Source organism: Mus caroli, unplaced genomic scaffold (assembly GCF_978045245.1).
Source record: "Mus caroli unplaced genomic scaffold, Mus_caroli_1 scaffold_13, whole genome shotgun sequence".
NCBI classification, from domain to species: Eukaryota; Metazoa; Chordata; class Mammalia; order Rodentia; family Muridae; genus Mus; species Mus caroli.
Genome location: NW_028227268.1, coordinates 85982272 through 86007616, shown reverse-complemented (window position 1 = coordinate 86007616; position 25345 = coordinate 85982272). Strand labels below are relative to the sequence as shown.

The following is a 25345-nucleotide window of genomic DNA, read 5'->3' as shown; positions in this document are numbered from 1 at the left end:
TCGCTCTTTAGTCTCCCTTCTTTTTTTTTCTTGCTCTTTTTTTTAATTAGGTATTTTCCTCATTTACATTTCCAATGTTATCCAAAAAGTCCCCAATACACTCCCTCCCCCACTCCCCTACCCACCCACTCCCACTTTTTGGCCCTGGCGTTCCCCTGTACTGGGGCATATAAAGTTTGCAAGTCCAATGGGCCTCTCTTTCTAGTGATGGCCAACTAGGCCATCTTTTGATACATATGCAGCTAGAGTCAAGAGCTCTGGGGTACTGGTTAGTTCATAATGTTGTTCCACCTATAGGGTTGCAGATCCCTTTAGCTCCTTGGGTACTTTCTCTAGCTCCTCCATTGGGGGCCCTGTGATCCTGACTGTGAGCATCTACTTCTGTGTTTGCTAGGCCCCATGCATTGTCTCACAAGAGACAGCTATATCTGGGTCCTTTCAGCAAAATCTTGCTAGTGTATGCAATGGTGTCAGTGTTTGGAAGCTGATTATGGGATGGATCCCTGGATATTGCAGTCTTTAGATGGTCCATCCTTTCGTCACAGGTCCAAACTTTATCTCTGTAACTCTAAGCCTTTTCTCTGCTCCTCTCCGGAGTCTCAGTCTTTTGGCTAAGCAACTTGACTTTTGCAGCAGCAGCAGCAGCAGCAGCTCACCTCACAGCTTGCTCTGAATCAGGGAAGCACCTGTGTTCTACTCCTCTTAGCTGGCAGCCTGGACTTAGAACTACAGAATTGCCCAGTTGAGAAACTATGTCACACAGGTACAGAGAGGTCTGGCTAGGAATAGGATTCAGTATTCATCTCATCAATTCAGCCTCACGACTTTGGGAATTGTCATCATCCCATATATAGAAATGATGAAAAAATACCTGTTTTTTACCTGCTGGCTTGGCATGACCACTAAACATCAAGGATGCATTTGAGATAGTAATTGTACCATAGTATGCATTATCTTTACCTTAAATACTTAAAGCTTTTGTTTTATGTTACCCCAAACATTTTTAATTCCTTCTATACAAGAAATAATTTTGAAAAGCTGCCATTTGCCAGTTATAATTTTCTAATACTACTTGATACTAGACATACATAAAGAGTATCCTGTCAGTTTCTCAGTATTTTTTGCATAGCAACAGTGTACACACACACACACACACACACATACACATTGTCTGTTGGCTACTTTGAGTCTTCAGACTTTACTCAGCTTCTTAAACTTGGAAATGCTGCATGCTCTGCAAAGAACGAACATTTGGTGGGGTGTTTGGATGCAGTGAATTGGAGTTTATTCTTCTCTTCCACTATTATAAAAATCATATTCCATTTATGAATACTGAGGAGTTTGATCACAACTTATGTTCAGCTAGGATGAAGGCTAATAACAACATACGGTCTTTTATAATGGCTAACAGTGAAGGCAAAGACATATCAAGAAAGCAAGCAGCATGGGGGTGATTCTGCTAAGAGTGGCTTAAAAGCCTTTATTGTACACCTGCCATCCAAGGGGGAGGCAGATGCCAAGTACATTGCTGAAATGAGAACTGTTTAAACTACAAAAGGCAAGTCATCTCGATGTGGATATCTTCAAGTCCCAAGGTCATTTACAAAGGCAATCCTGGTGGAGAAACATTGGAGAGACTAGCAACCATATCTTGCCATTCCTGATGCTCTGGGAGAAAAGACTGACACATTTCACCAGCAGACATTTTCTTCTGCTTTAGGATGAATGCAAACTTTCAGATAAGAGGCAGTATGATGTCTACATCATTGCCTTTCTAGAGCTTTGAATCAGTAGAAATTGTATTCTAAGTCCTTAAATAAACAAACCCTAATATACAACATTGGAATCATCACTGGATTGCTCCTCTGTGGGGATTTTGAAAACATTCTCGGTGTATTTTGAACATACATCTTTTTAAAGGTCCACTACATTATACAAATAAGGAAAATAAAGGTATTGACAGTGTAGGAAGGAGTAGAGAGTTTAATACTTCTGATCAACTCTAAGTTATAGAACTAGATAAAGGTATAACACTAAAGACGATTGACTCAAATCCACTGAAGTTTATTTCTTTTCTTTTACTTCTATTTCCTCATCTAAGCAATGGGATGGTAATATTATTTCCCATGCAAAATTACTATGGGAGTTAAATGACTTGCAGCACATAAAATAAAACAAGTAGATGGCAAAAAAGATGACATTTGCAACAAATGATAGCGGAATGTATTAGATAATACCCTTGGCTAAGAGTTTTGTTGTGACTTGGATAAGTTGCATCTAAACACCTCTGTGCTGAAGGTTTGGCCACCAGCCTGTAGCTTTAATGGGAGTCAGTACAATCATTCAGAGGTAAGATTTACTCAAGGAATAAGGAAGCCATCATTCTTCTGAAAGTGCAATTGAAATCCCAGCCTCTTCCTCGCTCATTTACCAACATTTGAGAGATAGACAGTGTTGACCCACTGTCTACTTCCTGTTGTGATCATCTGTCCTGCTATAGGCCCTGCAGCATTAGGCCTGCTGGGAACAGCATTCAATGACAGGGACTGCCTGCAGTGGGCCGGGATGGAGACACCTCAGAAGTCTGTGGCTGCTCCTAGTCATCCTGTAGAGATTTTCCAAAGTGGCGTATTGGGAGTGGGAGCTAAAGCTCCCAGTGGGCATATGGTATTTGTGTTCAAAGTGTGGTCTGACTGATCAATGACGTGATTCTGATTCTTTAATATGGCTAAAGAAAAGAATCTGGTTTCTATAAGGTGATTACTCCCCCTTTAAGGCACATAGCCTTGTCATTCTAAGACATTTCCCTGATTTGGGGATGGTCTGTCCCTTCTTGAGCTTCCATTGGTCCTGTAATTTAAGGTAGCTGCAGGCTTAAGACAGTGATTATAAGACTGTAGATACTTTTGTGGAATCTGCAGTGGAATATTATAAAAGTTGACACTAAGACAACTTAGTTACTCCTATCTTTGTGCCTTCTGCCTTGAAAAGAAACGAAATGGGTTGTACCGTAGCCGTGTTTAGTCCTCTTCAGTGATTAACATGCCCATGAGCCAAGTTAAAGGGGTGACTGATCCAAAGGAAAGAAGATGATAGAAAATGAATTCAGAGATGCTAGGCTTTTATCCTGCTTCTAGCTATCATGTGGCCTCATGTGAGAAGTCAGCGCTTTTTCTAAGTAAGAGCAGTTTGTAAGTACCTATTATCCCCATTTCACAAATGGACAAATATATTCAGGAACATAAAATAACCCACCATAGTTTCAGTGCTAGAGAGCAGTGGCAGAGACACTCAAATCCTTTTCTGTATCGCTACAGAAAACCAATTCTATGACATAACAATTGGTCCATTCCTTGACCTGTCAAAGGGTTTGGAATCACTTGAGCTACTTAGGAAGTGAAAGGAACCAAAGTCTTTTTAAAAGTTAAAGCTGAACTTTCCTCACCTGCACACTAGGATATCTATTTTAGATGTTTGCATCCCATTTTTGAGGTGATAATACTGAAATCAATGTGTGAAAAAGTACTGCACTTTCTTGTGCACATATCAATGTACATGGCATGAACTGCAAGTGCATTGTAGTGGTGTGTGTGTGTGTGTGAGTGGGAAGAAGATGAGAAGTAAAAAGAAATCCTATAGTACAATATAACTGTTGCCATCTACCTAATTCTATAAGTTATTTTGAGTTCCTGTTGGATGCTGATTTCTGCTGCACTGTAGAAATGGAACCCACCTGTCACACAGCTACCCTAGAACTGGTTAGAGTAGCTGATGGAGACGGAAAGACATGCCTTTTGCACCTAAGATACTTGACAGTGTCTTCATTTGTGTGAGCCTTTCCCCTTGCATCCTCCAAATTCCATGTCTTCAGGTAAGAAGTATGAACATGAAAAATTTTATTTTAAAAAGTATCTCAAGTCAGGTAGTAATAAAGTTTATAAATCCAGAATGGGGTCCAAAGAAAGAACTCCTATTTCATACACAACCCCTCTTGATTCCATCTGAAGAAGACGCATAGGTCAGTGCTAGAGGTATTTCATCATTGCCCATAAAAGAAGCCCACAAACCTCCCAAGAAGATAAACCCTTTTGAAATCTATCTCTGATCTCTTAGCATATTCTTGTGCTACCCAAACAAATAAATGAAGCAACATAGGTCTCACTGACAAGTGTCTTCCTTCCTTGCTTTGGTTATAATAGAGAACTGAGTCTTTTTTTCTTGATTCTTTTATGTAGGCTCAAAGGTTTCAGAAAAATCCTCAGTCTTTCTTACTATCATTGGGCTTAATGCCATCTGTTTCCATGCTTAGAAGGAAACGAATATATTCAGAACGATGCAGGTTTTAACTTTTTGTACTTTGGACATCTCAGTAGCCTGATATTATTTCTTATGAAGCAGATGAGAAGGCTGGAAAAATCATACCTTTGTCACTATGCTATCTTACCATTTTCTCTACTCTTCACCTTGACACTAAAATAGTCTTTCTTTTCTACCTAGCCTGGCTATAGCATTGTAATACCAGAAGATCTAGTCTGCAAGTCAGAGTGGCATTGCTCTATTTTCCAGCTGTGTGCCCTGATAGGGCTGGGAAACTCACAAACTAGAAAGGACATTTAATTGAAACCTTGGCTTGAGGCATTAGAAAAAGAGATCCATCTCTGGTGGAAAGCCACAGTGTCATCATATTCTGTTCTTTCCTCCATAACTAACCCTTGGGCTTTTGCCTCTTCTTTCAATGGCAAGGGAGACCATATCCCTATCCACACTGCAATAGTTGACAAAGGCGGTGAGGTGAGAGAAGGGGAATACATTCCTACCTTAACACCTAATGCCACAGAAGATAGTGTATGCAGAAGTAGAAAACGTGTCTGAATGCCTGCAGTCAGCCATGCCAAACATTGTCCAATGAGTCACAATTACTTGGGATCCTAGAAACCATCAGGGAACAGTGCACTCGGTGCACTGTGTTGAATGATTTGAATCTCACAAAATACTCAAAAGAAAACCCAGGGATTCAATATAAAGGAAGATGGTTTATGTAGGGACACCAAAGATTTACTTTAAAATCCCAACAAATAAACTGTTGTTAAGGATATAATCTACCGGAGTTGACACAAGAGGAGATGGTGAAGTTTGAACAAGGTCAGAAGTGAAGATAAGACTTTCCCAAAGAGCATAATACACTGGGTAGGGAGATTTTATTATATGGAAGTGTTTATAATTAGGATCAGTATATACTGGGGTCTAAGTTGACCTAGTGTGATCCAGACAATGTCTATGAAACGTGGATGCTAAGAGGAATAGAGGAATTTTATAGACAAGCAGGGCACATAAGTGGATAGCCCAGTTTCTCCCTTTACAGGTAGCCACAGAGTTTTGAAAGAAAACAATTAGAGAATGAAATAAGATCACACACACCTAGGTGTGAAATTATTCCAGACAGTATACAAGTGTCATTTATGTTGAAAGAGAAGGACACATACCCAGTGAAAGGCCACATGAAGCTGGAATCAGAGTGAATTCTGGAAGTTCTGAGAGGAAAGTTAGCGCGAAGATCTTGGGATAAGAAGAAACAAAGACATTTAAGTGGAAATGAGTAAGGTGTGGAGGGGAGAAGGTAGAACAGACAGACAAAGAGGAGTGTATCACACACAAGAAGGAAGACTTTAAAATATTTGGACAGGCTAGATGATCAGATTGTTGAAATAAAGTTTAATAGGCTGGGCTTTCATCCAGTAGGGTTTCTTAAGCCATTTGATATTATTAACATCAGTCATAATGCTACCAACAGTTTAAAAAACTCAATCTTTAAGGGGTAGCGACTATGCATTTTATAAATAATAGTTTCTTATCATCTTGACAGGGCCTTTGTGTGTGCATACTGTATTTTATTTTATGATAAAAATGTAGGTGATTCCTCAGGTCCATAAGCAGAACGTAAGTAAGAGCCATGTGACCACAGACCTCCTTAGGTTACATAGCTCACACTTGTTAATGGATCTCCCAGAACAGTTACAAGTTTAGATTAAGGCACCATGATTAGCTCCTCTCAGAACAGCTCGCCAAGTGCCACATACCCTTGCAAGTAGATTCTCAAATTCACTCTCTGTCTCTGTCTTTTTCACTTCCTCCTCCTTCCTCTGCCCCTACACACTAATACAGAAACAACTTCAGTTGAAATAATTGCAGAGAACCTAGAAAGCCTCTCTATAGGATCTCATACAGAGAAGACCTGGGATTCTTGTCTCTATCAACCTGCTTCCTCTATTATGTGTTAGCAAGTTGTCATACAGAAGTCAAAGCTCACCATGTTTGGTCTTGCTATGGCCCATGAACTAGGATATTTTTCTCTTTTTAAATAATCATTTTTCAATGGAAATTATAAAATATTTCAAGACTCATGAGCATGAGCACTGAAGGATTTCCTACTACTCTATCCATAAATAAAACTTTATTGAAATGTAATGTCTATATGCTTAGATATTGCCATTGGCTGATTTTACAAGGCACTAGTAGAGATGAATAGCTGGGCCAGGGACTGTCTTGTGAACAAAGCCTAAAATATTTGCCTCCTGGCTTTTGCAGATAAAAGTTTCGGATCCTGTCCTAAATTGAGATGCTTCTATTCTGCCACCATAACCTCCCATTGTGTTATGATGTGCTGAATGCACACAATGGACTGAGTGAAGCAGGAAGGTCATGGAGAGGACAAGAGCCTTGCAGAAAGGGGAGGAAGAATGTCACCCATCACTTTTAATTTGAGATGTGTAATCAATGGCATATAGGCGGCTGCTTATTTCCTCTTAGGCAATAGACATATAATGCAAATGTGGAATGGCAGGGGAAAATGTTCTACTTGGGATAATTTAATGGTGTTGTTGCGACAAAGGATTTTCCAGTGGGTCAGAGACAAGAAGCACATGTGGATAATCAAGTGTTAAAAGTCTCACCAAGCTTGTGTGTTTGTACAAAGATAGTAACATGCCTAAACTAATTCTTTAGCCACCCATTTCTCTAGAAGGCTATTAAAGAACAAAATCAAAATATGAACTGTATATTTGTCTGTCCAGATACCAAGCAGCTGGCTGTACTACCTGATACCCGACAGAAGGCATCTGTCAGCAACTCACTTTACCCACAGTCAAAAGAATCTCTAACATACTTTAACTTCTACTTCTGTCCCTTCTGACACAAACTCAAATCAAACCTGCAATCTACTAATTCTTATTCAAAATGTTTTTTCTTTGGTATTTAGTGACCCCTCCTCCTCTATCAGATTTAAAACTACAAGTTAGAACAATCAGAAACATTGACTACCTTTATATCTACTCTGTTACAGGATCTCAAAAAATAAGGCAGGAAATGGAAAATATATTCATCTAATTATCTCAGAAGCACAACCAACAGGGTTTTATACTCATCTACCAATTACCAATCAGCCAACAATATGATACAGCAGGCTTCAACCCCTGTCAACTCTAAAGCATCAGACTTAAATAAAAGTACTGATTTTTGAGTTTTAAAGATCTCATTCTGAAAACTCTTCCTTGTGCCCCTTGCTTTCTCTCTCTCTTTTTTATTTCCACACTTTGAGCTAATGTGTCACATTGTCAAGGTTGTGTCAACTAACAAGGTGATATGTCAAAGTGCCAATCAGTTTACCAAGGTAAAAAAATAAATGTGTTTCCCCTTAAACTGCAGTTTATTTAACCTCATTTTAAAAAATGAACTGCTGAAATCCGACAGAAGGAAAATTTCGGAATGATCAGTTGTCCACATTTGAGGTTTACTAACTAAAAATTTAAAAAAAAAAAAGAATGAATGAATGAATGAAAGAAAGAAAAAGAAACAAAAGAATTATGCCAAAAGCTTTTAAGGATTTTCTTTGTGATGTTTTGCCATGAGGGTAAATCTGTCAGGTAATTATTCCCTGAGAGTTTTGGACTGCAGTCCCAGTGCTTTCTCAGTGCTGGAGAAAGCCAAGGGATATGCCCCATGCCCAAACCCATTTTCTGGTTCTGAGAGAAGTTTTTCGAATGTCATCTCATGCCCCAGTTCCTTTGAGGGATTAGGAACCTGAATGTTCTTCCATATTCGCTCTTCTTTTTATTTTGAGACTCTTATTGAGCAAGGAGTAACCTCCATAGCGGTTGATAGGAGAAAGTGAAGGGGACTCATGAAGAAAGGGTCAATGGAGCCTTGTATTTGAAAGGGGTCAGGGCTAAAATGATAGACATAGGCAAACAAATTCTTGTTGCAGGACTTCTTCATCTGGCCTTCTACCTGAGTCTAGAAAAAATGGAATACATAGATTGAATAAAGAATATTTCTTCAACATAAATAAGACTATTTGTTAAATGTACAGAAATGTTGTTGTCACAATCTTTTTGTCTCAGTTTATTTTTTTTTAATAAATAGTAATTAAGAGGGTAAGCCTGGAATGCAGAGTTTTGCTTCCATATTTAGAAGGGATATTCAAAATTGAAACCCAAGTGATTAAGACAAATGGGACCGGCAAAAGTAAGGTGCCTTGGAACTCAGACTTGCAGACATGATTGTAGTCTCCATAACCCATGCAAAGGAGAGAGGAGAGAAGTAATTCCACAAGTTTACTGCCTGCTTCTATATACACTACCAGGACATGTGAATGCTCCCCCAACTCATCCCAATGTGCCCACAATAACAAACAAAAAGTTTAAAAGTAAAATAGTATGAAGAAGGAAAGAAAGAATGGCAGAAAGAAAAAAAGACAAGACAAGACGAGAAAAGAAAAGAAGAGAAAAATTCCAAAAGATCAGAATAAAATCTCACACATTATTTTAGGGTGAGAGAGACAAAGAGCTGTGGAATTTATCTTCTAAACTAGTTCTAACAGTAGATTATTAACACAGATGGCTTTAGAAATGAGGCAATCATTGTCAACATCCATAAATATACAACAAACAAATCATGACAAATAAAGTTAATATCCTTTGACAGAAAAGAAGCTACTAGCCTGATTGATCAATGGAGCACTCTAGAGATGCTGTATATGGATTTCAATGAAACAGATGACAAAGACGCCCATGATATTCTAGTCACCAAAGGGAAAATGTGGACTAGATAATACTGTGCTGCATCCATCAGGATCCTTTTGGCAGAGGACATAAGACTAGTGCCAACTGGCTAAGGCACAAGAACTGCTATTATGACTCATGTAACAGTCTATGCCTGGCTCTGATTCCAGAATAGACTGAAAATATGCAGGAGACTTAATCTCTCTTTATGCCATGGCTCTGCTCTTGCCTTTGATGTTAGTAAGCTGAGGTGGAGTGCTACACATGGTGGCTCCTTTCGCTGCCATTCTGTTTCCTCAGTTTCTGTTTCAGCCAGAGTCTTTCTAACAAGTCTACCAAAGTCTTGACTTTAATCTCGCTAAGCTATCTTAGAGTATGTGGCCAATAATGTATCCAGCAGAAATTCAGATTCTCATTGACCACATTTGGTTATATGACTTGGAACAAGTGTAGAATGTATGCTCAAAATCATATAGCATGAGTGCTGCAAAACACGTATGTTCCCATAGAAATGAACTACTACCAGTCAGAGAAGAGAAGGAATGCTGAATGTCAGTGGATAGCTACTACACATAGTTAAGCATGGGACCACTTTGTTCATGGTTTATTATGTTATCTAGGAGAACTTTTAAATTTATTATTATTATTATTATTATTATTACTATTACTACTACTACTATTCTACAGTCCACAGAACTCAAAAAGGTCAACAAGTTGAAGTGCCCAAGTGAGGACACCTCAGTCCTACTTGGGAAGGAGAAGAAAGCAATAACAAGTGGGGAGGGAGGGAGGGTGAGACCTGGGAGGGAAACTGGATAGGGTGTGTGTGGGGGGGGGCAATAGGGGGAAGAAGAAAACATGATCTGGTATTGGGTGAGGGAAAATGACTGAAGTGCTGAGGGCCGGAAAAAAGAATGGAAACCGGCAACCTAGGACAACTTTCTTATATTTATTTTGAAATATACCTTGACATGTAACCTTTGGTTTAAAGTGGTTTACTGATTTCATTGAATTGATATTTATGATATTTTTTTATGTTGATGCAAGAATAGCAGCCTCAGTGGCTTTTAATGTTGAGTACCTTAACAATGACACAAACATAACCTTTCCATATTAGACCAATTGATGGACATCTAAATAATGGAACTTTTTATATTTAAGGTTTGCATTAATGGTTAAACATCAGTTATATAAAGTGTCAAGTATCAAGGAAACTTGGTAGAACAGTAGTTAATTTGGAAGAAACAAAACCTCCAGAAGTTTTAGTTAGCTCCAAAATCAACTTAATAGTTAGGACTAAAGGAAATTTTAGGCCGCAGTATTTAAAAATGCAATATTATACTAACTCAGAAAGTCAAATAGTATATTTTCTCTCATATGTGGAGGCTAGATTTAAATTTAAAGGTGTGTGGGGGGTTGAGTTTGGTGTGTATATGTGTATGTGTGTGTGTTTTAGAAAGAATGACAGGGGACACTGGAATACTGCATCTAGGTAGAATCAATGACATAGTTTTATAGGAAGAAAATAAATAGACTTGAAAGTAACCTGAAGATTAAGAAATTGGAAGACAAGGTACTTTGGAAACTCAAGATATCTTTTTTTTGGGGGGCGGGGGGCTTAGAGACAGGATTTCTCTGTGTAGCCCTGGCTGTCCTAGAACTCACTTTGTAGACCAGACTGGCCTCGAACTCAGAAATCTGCCTGCCTCTGCCTCCCGAGTGCTGGGATTAAAGGCGTGCACCACCACGCCTGGTAGAAACTCAAGATATCTTAAGAGAAAGAGATGAAAAAGCTAATATACTGCATGCAGGGTAGTATATTGAAATACTAAAGTATCTTTAAAGCTCTCAAAGGGCTGGTGAGATGGCTCAGTGGGTAAGAGCACCCGACTGCTCTTCCAGAGGTCCAGAGTTCAAATCCCAGCAACCACATGGTGGCTCACAACCATCCGTAACGAGATCTGGCGCCCTCTTCTGGAGTGTCTGAAGACAGCTACAGTGTACTTACATGTAATAAATAAATAAATCTTTAAAGCTCTCAAAAGTTTGTGTATGACATTTCTATGGCATGTATTCGCAAATGTCTGTACTGCATGGACAGTACTTTTGTAAAACTGTCCTCTTTTTCTTTTGCTAGCCATCCTGACTTCAGATGACAATCTCTTAAGAATAGCTGTCTCCTGTGAGGCTATAATAGCGCCTGGCAAATACAGAAGTGGATTCTCACAGTCATCTATTCCATAGAACACAGGGTCCCCAATGAAGGAGCCAGAGAAAGGACCTAAGGAGCTGAAGGGGTCTGCAGCCCTATAGGATGATCAACAATAGGAACTAACCAGTACCACACAGAGCTTGTATCTCTAGTTGCATTTGTAGCAGAAGATAGCCAAGTCAGCTATCAATGGGATGAGAGGCCCTTGGTCTTGCAAAGATTATATGCCCCAATATAGAGAACAGGGCCAGGAAACAGGAGTGAGTGGGTGGGGAGCAGGGGGTGGGGGGAGGGCATAGGGTATTTTCGTAGAGGAAACTAGGAAAGGGGATAGCATTTGAAGTGTAAATGAAAAAAAAATCTTAAAAAAAAAGAATGCTACTTAGAGAGTTTCAACTGGATGGGGAAAGAGAGACAAGCTTGCATGCCTAAGTCAGAAACACACAAAAACATGAAATGTCACTTCTGAATATCAGTTTCTCTGTAGTAAAATACAACACATACTCAAAATCTTACATCCATGCAAAGCAAACATACATGTAAAACTAACATGACTTGGGCCCATGGGGTCCTGGGAGTCAGGTCCATTACATAAGCACATCTGTCAAGTTCTGGATTCATCCTTCTCCCTCTTCCTTCTCCACAGAGAGCTAGAAAAATACTCTTTGAAGTTGGTGTGGCTTGTCTGTCATTTGGAGACTACTTTTGTATACTTGCTTTTCTTTAGAATTATATGTAGCTTGAAGAAATCCTTTACAGAGCTAGTTTTCTAAATACGTTCTGATATAAATGTTCCATTTTATTTCAGGGATTAGGTTTCATATGCTGTGTATATTGCAATGGAAATGATGCTGGTCATTTGTTCAAACACCTCTCTCTCTCTCTCTCTCTCTCTCTCTCTCTCTCTCTCTCTCTCTCTCTCTCTCTCTCTCTCTTTCTCTTTAAAAACAACACTTGTTCTTTAAAAGTCTGGATGGTGGGAATGTGGGTTGCAGAGATGGCTCAGGGATTAGAAGCACTTCCTGGTCTTGCAGAAGACCAAAGTTCCTTTCCTAACATCCACCTGGCCGCTCCCAACCACCCTTTACTCCAGATTCAAGCAATCTGATGCCCTCTTCTGGACTCTGTGAGCCCCAGGCACACATGTGGTAAACTTACATGTAGACCAAACATTCATATACACAAAATAAAAATATTATGAAAATACAATGAAATAAATCTGGATAGTATGTCCACCACTCAAGTCAAGCTTCAGAAGTATTTAGGGCTTTTAACCTATTCAGCTTTCAGCTACACCTTTCCTTATTTCAGACTATGTATATCTACATTTTTTGTTCCATTGTGCCTAACACTGTGAAAGAATGTTGTTAATTCATGGTTTGATTTGATCTGATATTTAGCAAAGAGAAACTGCCAAAATTGTGCCCTCTGGGTAAACTCCTAAAGAGCCCCATGCATTCCTTGGCACATAGTGGTTGATTAATAATTAAAATCAAAGCTAGCTCTTGAGGAAGGGCCAGGGAGGAGTCTCCTTTCCTGGCAATTTTTCTTATTCCTTCACTTGCATCTGTGGAAACCCCTGGGGCTTCAAGTCAGCGCTTAGATTCCTTAAAAAGTGTTTTTACAAAGGAATTCATCTATAATCAAAGCAGCCATAATGAGTCAACCTGGGAAACATGATAATTTCTCCTAAGGGTTAAATTGTTTCAAATCAGAAGTCAAAATTATATTTATACTAATGACAGCCTTAAAAATGTAACACAGCATTCAACTTTTGCATAAAAATTGCACATTTTAAATACCAAAAGCTTGATGTGAATTTTACACTCTGTTTATGTTAAACCAAAAAAAAGTGAACTTAAAAAGTAATCATGTAAATTGAATGATAATAAGAGTTCTTTTATATTTTTAGACTACTTCAAATGAATAATTTAAAAGGCATCAAGCAAAATATTTTATTAACATAAAGTTAATGGTATATTTTTATAGTACCTGATTTTCAAAAATTTGCACTGAGACATTATCATAATCAGCTCATGTCAGTTGTGTGCCATTTTACATACACTATTTTTGAATAAAGTTAATGCGCTCATTGGCACCGGAGCTCTGTTTAAATCTTACTTCTCCACTATCACTGCTGGCCTTATTAAAATACTTTTAATTTGCCAGCTTGTATGTAAAAATTGAAGTGAAGATGGCCCTACTCTTTGAAATATAATTTCTTACAGTAGTGTTTCTGATGATATAACAAGGTCACCTAAAAATTGAAACAACTTTGTTAGAACAGGAGGGAAATCATAAGATTCAGTAGGTTACCCACCATGAAATGAAGCAGGAAGTATTCTCACACAGAAATTACTTCATCATACAAATAAAAGTTTATGGTGGTTACTACCCTGTAAATTAGATATTTATTCCTTTCCCATTAACATGCTTTTTCTCAATATGTTGAGCTGGGTTATAATATAAATCTGTAAATTACATGAGCTGAGGGAAATTGGCTCATTTTTACATCTGAATTTTCATATATAATAATTCTGCAACAGATTATATTTTATATAAAATCAGGCAATTATTGAGCAATTTTCTTCTCATATGACAAGATAATAGAATAAATAGCCTTTAATATTACAAAATGTTCTACCTTTCTGATTAACACAGGGATGTAATCTTATAGTTTGCTAATTTTATAGGAAGGGATAAAAGATACCAAATTTACAAAGTCAGTTTATAATCTGATTTATGACTTTGCCCCTTCATTCAGTTCTACAATGTTCCCAGCCAAACAACCTGTTTCCTATGTAGATGGCCTTGTAGATATGATTATTTGGAATATTAAACTGGACAATTTAAATCCAATTTGAACTTCATCATTTTATAATGTTCCCTCCAAAAAAAGTGGGCTGCTGTACTAGAGAGTTCTATATATCCTATGATTAATATGTATGTGTGTGTGTGTGTATGTACAGTGTTTGTGTGTGTATCTGTGCCTTTTCTTTTCTTGTTCTGTTCTTCTACTTAGAGTCCTACAGTAAGAATCATATTCTATACTAGGTTGTCTACATCAAGTCTCAGAAATATTTTGTACTGAAATCAAAGACCCAGAATAGTCCTCCCCAAACCTTTATGTAAAAAGATGGATGAGGAAAAGGTGTGTGTATATATTATTACTCCCAAGGATTTCTTTAAAATTCTATTGTTTGTCCCTAAGCAAGGTACATTTTTCCCCTTTTCTGTTGATGTTTTAAACTTTCTGTTTTCTTAGCTCCAAGCCTTTTTTTTTTTTCTTTCCCTCCAGTGTATGTGTTTTAGTCTAATAGTGCTTTTGAGTGCCCAGGTACCGCTGTGATAAGTGCCACAGAAATACTTATGTAGAAAGATAGATTACTTTGAACTGGCTTTCATTCTCCATTCTCCAAACAAAACTTTCAGAGCCAGAAAAAGAAATCAAACTTGTTACTGGTTTATAAAAATCATTCAGTGCTTTTGTCTGCATAAGATGTATGAGATCATGTCAAAGGACTGATACAATTAATATTTTTACTTCTAACTGATGAAGGTTTCCCTTTAGGAGGAACAATAAATGAAACAAAGAAGAATGTCTCTAGCCTACCACGGATCAGGTTCCTCTCTCTACCTTTAGTATAAGATTTATAAGGAATTGAAAGCCTGTAAGTTACTATAGCATTGTAAATCTAAAGCACAGAAAGCAGTAAGCTAAATATGCTAACAGAAATACTGGAGGAATGGCTGAGGACTCAGAGCTTCACAAACAAACTTGGCATGTTTAATTACCCCTATCAAAGAACACAGGACTTTGTAAAATTACTTTGACACTTGAGAGTAGTTGGAATTAAAAATTCCAATTGATGATGCATCAAAATAAAATCTAAGAAGATGATGAGGATGAGTCTGGGGTCCCAGGGGCTTTCCTCTGCCCCTATGCAGTGTTTATAATCACCCAGTAAACATCTGAAGCCCCAACATGTTCAAATGATTAATTTTAAAAAAGAAACAAAGCAAAAGGAATTGGGCATGTGCAAGCCAGTGGCCTACTTCAAAGATTCCACAAGAAGGGAGTACTTTGTGATGGAAATTCTTTTCCTCCAGGGTTTCCCCTCCACTTGGTATTCACCATATTCTCCCACATTTTGCCTAGCATAGTTCAGCTATCTTCACTAAAGAAGCCAGACATGTTTCTTAAAAAAAAAAAAAAGATAGAAAACCAAGGGAAGGAGAAAGAGGAAAAGGAGGAGGAAAAAAAGGAAAAACAACAACAACAAAGGAAGATGACAGAGATCATTACAGAGTCGGTTTCATGGAAGCTCTGTCACCTTAGGGGACACATGTGGCACCAGACTCTAGTGATGCACACAGCAGTAACCTGCTTCCATAATCTTTGTGTTCTTTGAAACCAAAAAGGAGCATTTTAATTACGTTCAAGTTCTGTTTTGTCATATCTGTCAACCTTTGACTATTTATGAAACTGTTCAAAAGCCAGTTTATCCTACAAACATGTCTCCTAAATCCAATTTGAACATGACCTTGCAATCCCAAGCTTACCAACAAAACTCTCAAGGTATGCTGTTTTGTATCTACTGATGAGTTCAAACATTATAATCATTATGTATTACCCAACTGCACTTTGGCACTAGAACTTGAGCCTTGACTAGGTGGTGTTTTCTCTTCTTACAAGCCCTGTCACCTGAACTTCTCCTTGTTGATTATTTTTGTGAATGTAAGGATTTCAGAGTTGTCTTTCATCTTTGTTTGATTGCCTAGAATTTCCAATTGCCTCCTCTGGGAGTTTTCTTTATTCCCACCCAATCCCAGTATACTAATTGGTATTCTGTGCTCTGTTATCTGTGTGCATATCTCTAGGCACAAGGCTTTTCTTCATCCCAGGTCCCAGAATATTTTAACATCTTTTTTCCAGACCTTAAGCCTACTGTTTTCTATGTCTGCCCTGGCTAGTTTTGTGCCAACTTGACAAAACCTAGAGTTATTTGGGAAGAACTCTCAATTGAGACTAAAATAAAACAAAACAAGAAACATAATAAAACAAAAAAATACAATTTATAGTTACCTGTAGGCCAATCTATCCTGCATTTTTAAAATTACTGCTTGGTGTGGGAGGGTCAAGCTCACTGTGGGCGGTACCATCCCTGGACAGATAGTCTTTAAGTACTATTAGAAAGCAGGATGAGCAAGCCATGGGAAACAAGTCACTTAGTAGTCCTCTTCCATGGTCTCTGCATCCCTTTCTGCCTTCTGGTTCACAATCTGCAAGAGTTCCTGCCTTGATGTCACTTAACAATGTAGCGTGACTTGGGAGTTGTAAACTGAAATAAAGCCTTTCCTTCCCAAGTTGTTCATCATCTTGATATTTTATTACAATTAAATCCTAACTATGGCATGTCTTTTGTTTTTTTTGTTTGTCTTTTGTTTTTTGCTTGTTTGTTTGTTTTTTGTTTTCGAGACAGGGTTTCTCTGTGTACCCCTGGATATCCTGGAACTCTCTCTGTAGATCAAGCTGGCCTTGGACTCAGAAATCCGCCTGGCTCTTCCTCCCAAGTGCTGGGATGAAGGGTGTGCACCACCACTCCCCAGCTATGGCATGTCTTTATGACTCAAATATTTACAAGACGTCTAGCCATAAAATCTAAATTTTTAACTAATGTTTGCCTATGTACCATTCATATTACCTCATGCAATTCTTTGTTCAGACAGATTCTAAACCACATGAACTAAATGGAATTAAAATTAACACCTCAGTTGTGAAATTGAGATAGCAAAATAAACGTATTGATTTTTATGTCCAGGTTATAACAATCTCCCTTTTCTTGAGCAGACTTTGTATGCAATGCAGAGTCTCTGGCTGTATATGTTAAGTTCAAAATAAGATACTTGGCCTAAGCCAGGACAATGAGAATTTAATTCCCCAAGTGAAGTTGGGCGAGATGAGTCTAAACAACACTGGAAAAGACTGTATATTTTGGTGGCTGATCTGTTTGCTCTGCCTTGCAATTCTTTCAATATTACATTCAGCCAGATAGATTGAAAACAACTATTAGAACTGTTCTAAAGACAGCAATGCAGATAAGGAAATGTACATTAGTTGAAACAGTCACAGGTGTTCCTAATTTTGAATCCACTCTTATTTTAAGATTTTAGCTTCCTTATTCTCCGTGGGAATCATAAGGTATTCTGTGTTGTTCTCATTAACTCTATATGTTCTGTTTTATCTAGTTCAGGGTCCTTTGCTATTTATCACAGAATGCTTCCCAGTGGTCTCAAGATAAGAAGCACAGGATTAGTGTGTCTTAGGGAAGATGTCAGGAATGTGTGTTGTGTTTCCTCTTCCTTTATCATCGTCTGCTGCTCAAGTAACAAATTACTATAAAATTGGTACCTTAAGATAACATATATTCTTTTAGCTTAGTGTCAAAAGGTCAAAATCTAATATGTTCTAAAGGCTTAAGCTCATAGAATTAATAGACCACCCTTTAATTTTGGAGATTTCTAGCTCCTGGAGCTGCCTTCACTTGATGACTTAGATCCTTTCTTCTACCTTCAAAGATATCGGGCTCTTTCTCATATTACTCAATTCAAGCTCACCCTCTGTCCCCTTCTTCCATTTTCAAGGACCACATAATTACACGGAATACTCCCAGGTAGCCAGGATAGGATCTTCATCCAAAAGCATCTTACTCTTAACACATATACAGAGTCCTTTTGTTACAAAAGATGTCATAATCATAGTTTCTGGGAGTTAGGATGAAAATACTTTTGAGAACTCTGACTGATGTTTTCCACATACAACACTGACTCCTAAACCTCCAGTCAATCATTATTTGTATGGCTTGTTTGGCTATGTATCCAACTTCCTACATTTCTTTTCCTTCTAAAAAAAAAATAAAATAAAATGTACCCACAAAAAGCATACAGAGAAAGAAGTTAGAGTATACATTCCATAAAAATCTAAAACTTTCCAGCTTTATTCAATATTGTTTATCTTACAATGAATCATGGCATAGTATAGGTGTTCAATAAATATCTTGTAGAAATAGAACCTTCATGTCTTCTCCAAAAATGCTAGCATATTTTTTTCTAATTTTTTCTTTCCTTATTTTGAAAGATTTAAAGGAACAACACATGCTATTCTGTTTCTGATAGCAATTTCTAACTTTGGGGGAGGCACATTGTGTATATTCACATTTTTTTTTTTTTGGTATGTTAGGGTTCTTTCTTCTTGGAGTCATTTTTTCCTTGAGTGAAAATGAATGCAAAACCAACACCATAATTTTCTATGTGAAAGAAGAACACTATGCTAAGCATTTTGCACACATGCCTTCATGTAAGAGGCTGATCCCATGGTGGTGTCATATGAGGTTTCCCATAGAATCTGCAGGAATATAGGGCATTCCTTTAAATCTCTTCTATCGTAGGAAAATGTGCTGTGTCCACGTTTTGTTTGTGGTGTTTTGTGATGGAACCAATTTGAATCCCAATCTTGGCCATTTTCAATCTTCTTTATTTCCTTCAATGTGCTGTCTTTATTTTAGATAGTATTTCTTCTTCATCTAGGCAGTGCAAGTATGGATACTCTCCGCAATGGAAATGGAGGTTCTTCTTACTTTTGAAAGTTTCATATTTCAAGGCCACAGTTGTGTCAGTGGCCAGCAGATAGAGATACCAAGTCAATTTTGTGGAACCTATTTATCTTCTATTTGTAAATTTATACCCTTTTTTGATCATTTGTTTGAGAATTTTTCTTATCACCACAGACTGCTAGTATTTTCATTTGTCTTCCCAGGATCAATTCCTAGTTTCTTTCTTACCCTTCTCATTTGTTTACTGTACCATCCCCAGGAAAAAGAACTGCAGAGGATATTTATACACATCAGTCATAGGGTATGCAGCTTCAGTCGTACACCAGTTAGGATTTCCTTGCATCATTAAGTCAAACTACATGGAAACTTACAAGTTGAAATTTAAAAGGCAAGCACAAAGGATTGAAACAAAACGATGTTTGAAAGTTTGGTCCAGTTAAGTTTCAGCCCAAGTAATGTGTCCATAAAAAGTTTTAAATCTTTCCATTACCTTCCAGTTACAAAGTTGTAGAGAGAGTTTTGCTTTGTTTTTGATTGTTTGGTTTGTTTGGTTGTTTGGTTTCTGTTTTATCGGATGGGTCCCGGTGATTCTAAGAAAGAAATTCTTTTATGTGGTTGCATTTGCGTTCATATTTTAAGGTATTTTTCTCTCCTCTTCTCACATTCCTTCTGATATCAGTAGAGGTCCACTGGCCTCAAATCCAATCAGAACTGCTCTTCACATCTTAAAATCTCTCTGGAATATTGCTTCTTAATTATCCTTCAATTCACCCTCATCACTTAACCATGCTCCTGCTTTCTACCTTGAAATCTATTCAGATTTTCGTTCTTAAATGAAGTTGCCCTTGTCACCGCCAGTGACTTCTCAGCTCTCTGCCAATAAAAGAAGACTACTCTACAATCTCTACCTTCACGTTTCCTAACCCCATCTAATAGGGTTTCAGCCCTCATCGCTCAAAGGAACCTGCTCTCTCAAGGTTCACTGACAAATCTTTAATTGGAAGAGCTGATTTCCCCCTTCCATTTTGTTCTGACCTCAGTGGCTTTCATGAAAAATCGTCTTTTGTCCATCTTGAGGGACAAACCCTTCCTCTGCCTGTCTATTCCAGAGGCTTCTCCATCCTTGCCTTCTGGTATTATAATGTCTTTAGAGGATTTTTCATCCCTATAATTTATGCTTATTTTAATGCCATTTTTTTCCACACCAAAATTAAAACAAAACAAAAAACAGGCTCTCAGTTTCATAGTGGGCTACCTCATTATCCTTTCGCTTTTTTTGTATTTTGCTATGAGACATTGAAGTGTTTAATCGATTGTGTCTTTTTTATTCTTTCTCTCCCAAACACTGTTATATAATCACTCACTTGAAAATACATTAAATACTGGGTGGAGCACATCTTTCAAAAACATCATTTTACTCTGCCATCTCTCGTGTATGCCCTTCCACACATGCTTATAGATGGGGTTGATAATATAATTCTGCATATAATTAAATATACATGGTTAAAATTCATGCTGCTATTTTCTTGGAGATGACTTTCAATATTATCATATCAAAGCCTTAGAAAGCCCTTCAGTTAATAAACCTGTTTAACTCAGTTTGACCCAATGTTCCCAAGCTGATTTGACCTTATAAAGTTTTAGCTCATCATTCGGAATAAAAACCTGCTGAACACTCAGGGAAATGTCATCAAAATATAACAATCATGTTTTTGGAGTCTGACCAACTTGCTGAAATCTTGATTTCCCACTTATTAGCTCTGTGGGCAAGCTACTCTACAAGCTTCTTTTCCTTCATCAATAGTAACAAGCACCTTGACGCCATCTTTTGAGTGAGATTGCAAACAGATTGCTTCCTGTGACACTGGGCACACAGTAAGACACTAGAAATGTTTGAAGCATCAGTGTTATCATCATTATTATGTATTATAATTATTTATTCACACATCTCTCACAGACCATGCTCCATAATATTTTTAATATTCCATTACTATCTAGGTAGAGTGTCTTATATATTAGTATTTCATAAATACTAGGCTAAATGAATTACTTAGCTAGATATCAGTTTCTATACCCATACCTATACCTATATCTATAGCTACATAGCTATGAAGCTAAAGCTGTATTATCTCTCTCTTGATGTGTGTATATATGTGTGTGTGTGTGTGCATGTGAGAGAAAAAGAGAGAGGGGAAGAGAGAGAAATGAGCTACAGGAAAAGGAAGAATTTTTGAAATCTGTCTTTATTATGTGGTGCCATGTAATAAGGTAATCTGACTTGACAATATGACACTTTTTGACAGATAAACAAAAACTCAGCCTATATCTTTAATCCACAATTCATTTTTCAGTGGAAGAATTCTCACAGTTAATAGATGGTTTGTAAGCACTTTGAAAAAAAATTTAGATTAAAGTGTATTATTTTCATTACTAGCTGCGGCCTTAAAGATAGGCACTAGAATAAATTCATTTCCCTTTATTTTATTGATTTCTACTGTGGTTAGTATTATTAAGTCAGTGTGTAGCCATGGCCACAGAATTATATGGCTTCTATTGTCCTCCCAATAACATTTAAGACATGTCACAACACTGTCCCGTGGTTGCTCTGACAAGGTAGTGACAAAACAAAATCTTCTGTGCAAATATAAATGTGGGGGTATCTTTTGTTTCTAGGTTAACGTGAACTCTGTGGTTATTAGCTAGTATATAATAAACTAAAGGCAGAGAGGAATCCCATTTCACCCAGTAAGTAAACATTGTAGCTGTGAGAAGAGAAAACAGCATCAACCAACCAGACCCCTCAGAACTCCCAAGGACTAAGCCATCAACAAAGGAGTACACATGTCTCTAGCTGCTTAAGTAACAGAGGATGGACTTGTCATGCATCAATGGAAGTAGAGGCCCTTGGTCTTATAAAGGCTTGATAGATGCCCCAGTGTAGGGGAGTCAAGGGTGTGGAGGTAGGAGTGGGTAGGTAGAACACGTCATAGAAGTAGGGTTGGGGGAGGGACAAAGTGATAGGATGTTTCCTGGAAAGAGGGAAACCAGGAAAGGGGATCACATTTGAAATGTAAATAAAGAAAGTGTCCAATTTTTAAAAAAAAAAAAGTAACAAAAAGAAAGAAAACAGAAAAGAAAGCAAGCACTGCGTAGAAATATAACATAATAGAGGACATATTATTTCACATACCCCATAGCTCTAAGTATATTGAAAATGATCCAACTGAGTTAGAAAGAATTAGCCAAATCACTTTTTTCCCCCTAACACTAACTCAGAACAATATTGTGTCATTGTAGTTTTCCAAATACATGTTTAACATTTTTGCAAAGATGCTGGATGGAGTTCATCACTGTCCCTTTTGCTTGCTTGTGCTTGCTTCAGTGGTTTCTGGTTCATGGAAGCTGCTGACTGTGAGGATGTAAAACTGACCTCAAAACAGACGTAATGTCCTCCTTCCAGTCTGTGTGGATCGCTCCTTTTTAGCAAGCAATATAGCACTCTAAAACCTGCGTTTCAGCTTCAAATGCTGGTGTGCTCACTTACAAGCTTCCATGGTCAGCAAACATCTGAAGTGCTCGGGGTCTCAGATGCCTGTTTTCAACACTAATTAACACTACCTGCCTTAAAGGGTGATTTTGAGGATTTTGAGGATAAATAGGTGCTAACTATAAGTTCATTTCTATCAAGTTCACCATCCTCATCATCTTTGCCTTAACCTCTTCTGTGCTTAACCTCTTCCTTGGCACATCCCACAAGTTAAAATGTTGGTTGCTCAGTATAGCTCATACTAGCCAAACAATCTAAAGTGGTTCAAGAACCATTTTCTCCTAGCTGTTGTCACTTTAAGTTTTATCTCATTTATTTTCCATTTTCTTTTCATCACCTTGCATAGAACATGATCTTCTTGTTATGTTTGGTATTCTATCTGTACTGCCTTGTATAAATCTTTGCACATGCTCAGTCAATATCGAGGTAGTTTACCACAGTTTGATTTGATTTAAAGGACTCTGGCTAATACTGCCTAAGCCCCTAGAAATAGCTCTCGCCAAGACTTCTAAAGAGCATAGAGGCCCAATTCTATTATGAGTGGAGAATTGAAGGGACATTAACATTGAACCATGAAGTGATGAATGGATAGAAAAAAAAATGCTTTTGAGTGACAGGCCCTTCTCATGGGGACCCAAACTGTGCCTTCTGACTTAATTACGTTGGCCTGACAGATCTGTATTCTAATTGGTATTTCAATACTATATGTTTAACTTACTCATCCTAGGGTTCTCTTTGCGCTTGTGATAAATAGAATGCTGAGATAAAACAAAATGAATGTTGATGTCCATTCACTCCAACATGAAATTTAATTTAGAGAAGTGGAAAAATTTGCAATCAGCATGAGTAAGCAATTCAAAATGGAAGAGGAGTCAGTCATCCACCATGGTCCCATGGGACCTTTTATGTGTTGGTTAATTAAAATGACCTGAAGTGTTGAACCTTCCTTCCCTAGAGGATATTTTGAAATTCTTATACTTCCCAAGGGAATGGCCATATTGCTTCACTCTCATTTTGGGATGAGGACACAAGCAAGCCAATTAGCATTGACAGACTCAGAGTCTTTAGAAGTTTTAGCAGACCTGCTCCTACTCCTCAATGAAGAAAATGAGACCTAGAGAGAAAAATGCTTTGCCAGCTGATATTTTCTCAGTATTAGATGACATAATAAGTAAGATCATGGTAAGTTTGATCTGGAATGCTTCATTTGTTAAGAAAAGCACTAGCCACCTGTATTACCTCTGGCCAGTCAGAGTACACGTAGTCTTCTGCCATGTTGGTTGTACATATTAAACTCGGGCGCCTTCATAGAACTATACTTTTATTCACTACTGTTTCTGTTTTGTAGATAGATCGAGAAGGGCTCTCAGACTCTACCTCCACAGGACTACTGAGCTCTCATTTAACCGTATCATCCCCTTTGACTTTGAGTCAATTATCTAAAAGAAGTATTCTGCCTCTCTGTCTATTTTGGGTCGCCTTAGAATTAGGTATGTTCACATTTTTACGTTCACATTTTTAAATGATTAAAACATTGCCTGGGAAGAACACTGTATAACACATGAAAAGTATATTAAATTTCAGTTTCTGTAAATAAAGATTAGGGGAAGCATAGCCATACCCATTTGTGCACATGTGACTGATTGTGTCATAGTTAGTTACTAAGTATGAACACAAGGGCAACAAAACCTATAAGATGCACCCTAATCCCAGGGACTAAATCACCAACCAACTGAGGAGTACACATGGTGGGACTCATGGCTCCAGCTGCATATGTAGCAGAGAATGGCCTAGTTGGTCATCAGTGGGAGGAGAGGCCCTTGGTCCTGTGAAGGTTCTATGCCCTAGTATAAGGGAATTCCAGGGCCAGAAATGGGAGTTGGTAGGTTGGTGAGCAGGGGGAGTGAGAAGGGGATAGGGAGTTTTCAGAGGGGAAACCAGGAAAGCGAATAACATTTGAAATGTAAATAAAGAAAATACCTAATTTAAAAAAAGAAAGAGCCTATGCACCCCTAATATCAATCACTATCTGTCTTTGCTTCTCAGAGAAACAATGAGTAAGAAAACAGCAATGAAGTAGATGAAAGCTGAAACTCTGTGGCCGTCATCAAGACCCTGTATCACATCCTCCTCTCAATCACCAAGGCTCAGGATACATGATGGAAGAGAAGACATAAAGAATCTACGGGTATGATGGTTGGGAAGACTGCTGTGAAACGTGACTTCTGGACAGGACAGGGTGCAAACTCAGTATAGCTGTGGTTACCGTCACAAGCCAGCACAAGACTGACTGATCCTGGAGGGGGAAGGGCTCCTAAGTCTCAACCCTTCCCTTAGGGACTACTGACACTTAATGGGGTGTAGCCACTGATAAGTTACCTATGCTCCAATAAACAGCCTCCCACCCATGCTCATGCAGGCAAGCCTATTTACACTCAGTGGGTCACACACATGCAGAAACACATGAAAATAGGGCAGGGAGTCCTGGGGAAGAAGAACATCTGGGTTGCAGAAGGAGAGGAGAGCAAGAGGAAGGGTGACAAAAGGAAGGGTATTAAACTGTCAAAGAGTAGGAAAGAAAAGAAAATATAAAACAAAATAAAAGCTGAATGAAGAAAAGATCTCCCACAGGGCTTGCACACATCTACAACCAGGTCTTCTGCACATGTATTTCAATTTCCAGTTTAGTGGTTTTTTGGGGGGACTCCTGAATCTGTAAACTAATTGGTTTCTGATTCTTGTGCCTTACTCGGGGTTCATTCAATTTTCTATTGACTTGTCTTGTCCTACTTCAAAACAATGTTTTTTTGTTTTATCATGTTATATTTTAATTTACTATGTTTGTTGTTTTCCCTTAGAAGCCTCTTTTGCTTTTGTTTTGATTGTTGTTGCTTTTTTTTTTTTTCCTAATGAAAGA

At 38.0% G+C, this 25345-nt stretch overlaps 1 long non-coding RNA gene across 1 annotated transcript in view; it reads left to right on the top strand.

Moving 5' to 3' along the window:
• Positions 1 to 24827, top strand: part of LOC147001564 (uncharacterized) — a 29038-nt gene extending 4211 nt beyond the window's left edge. The window contains exons 2-3 of the long non-coding RNA XR_015044875.1: positions 23777 to 23918; positions 24475 to 24827. This is a non-coding gene — a long non-coding RNA (uncharacterized LOC147001564). The remainder of the gene's footprint in view (positions 1 to 23776; positions 23919 to 24474) is intronic.
• Positions 24828 to 25345: the final 518 nt, after the last annotated feature.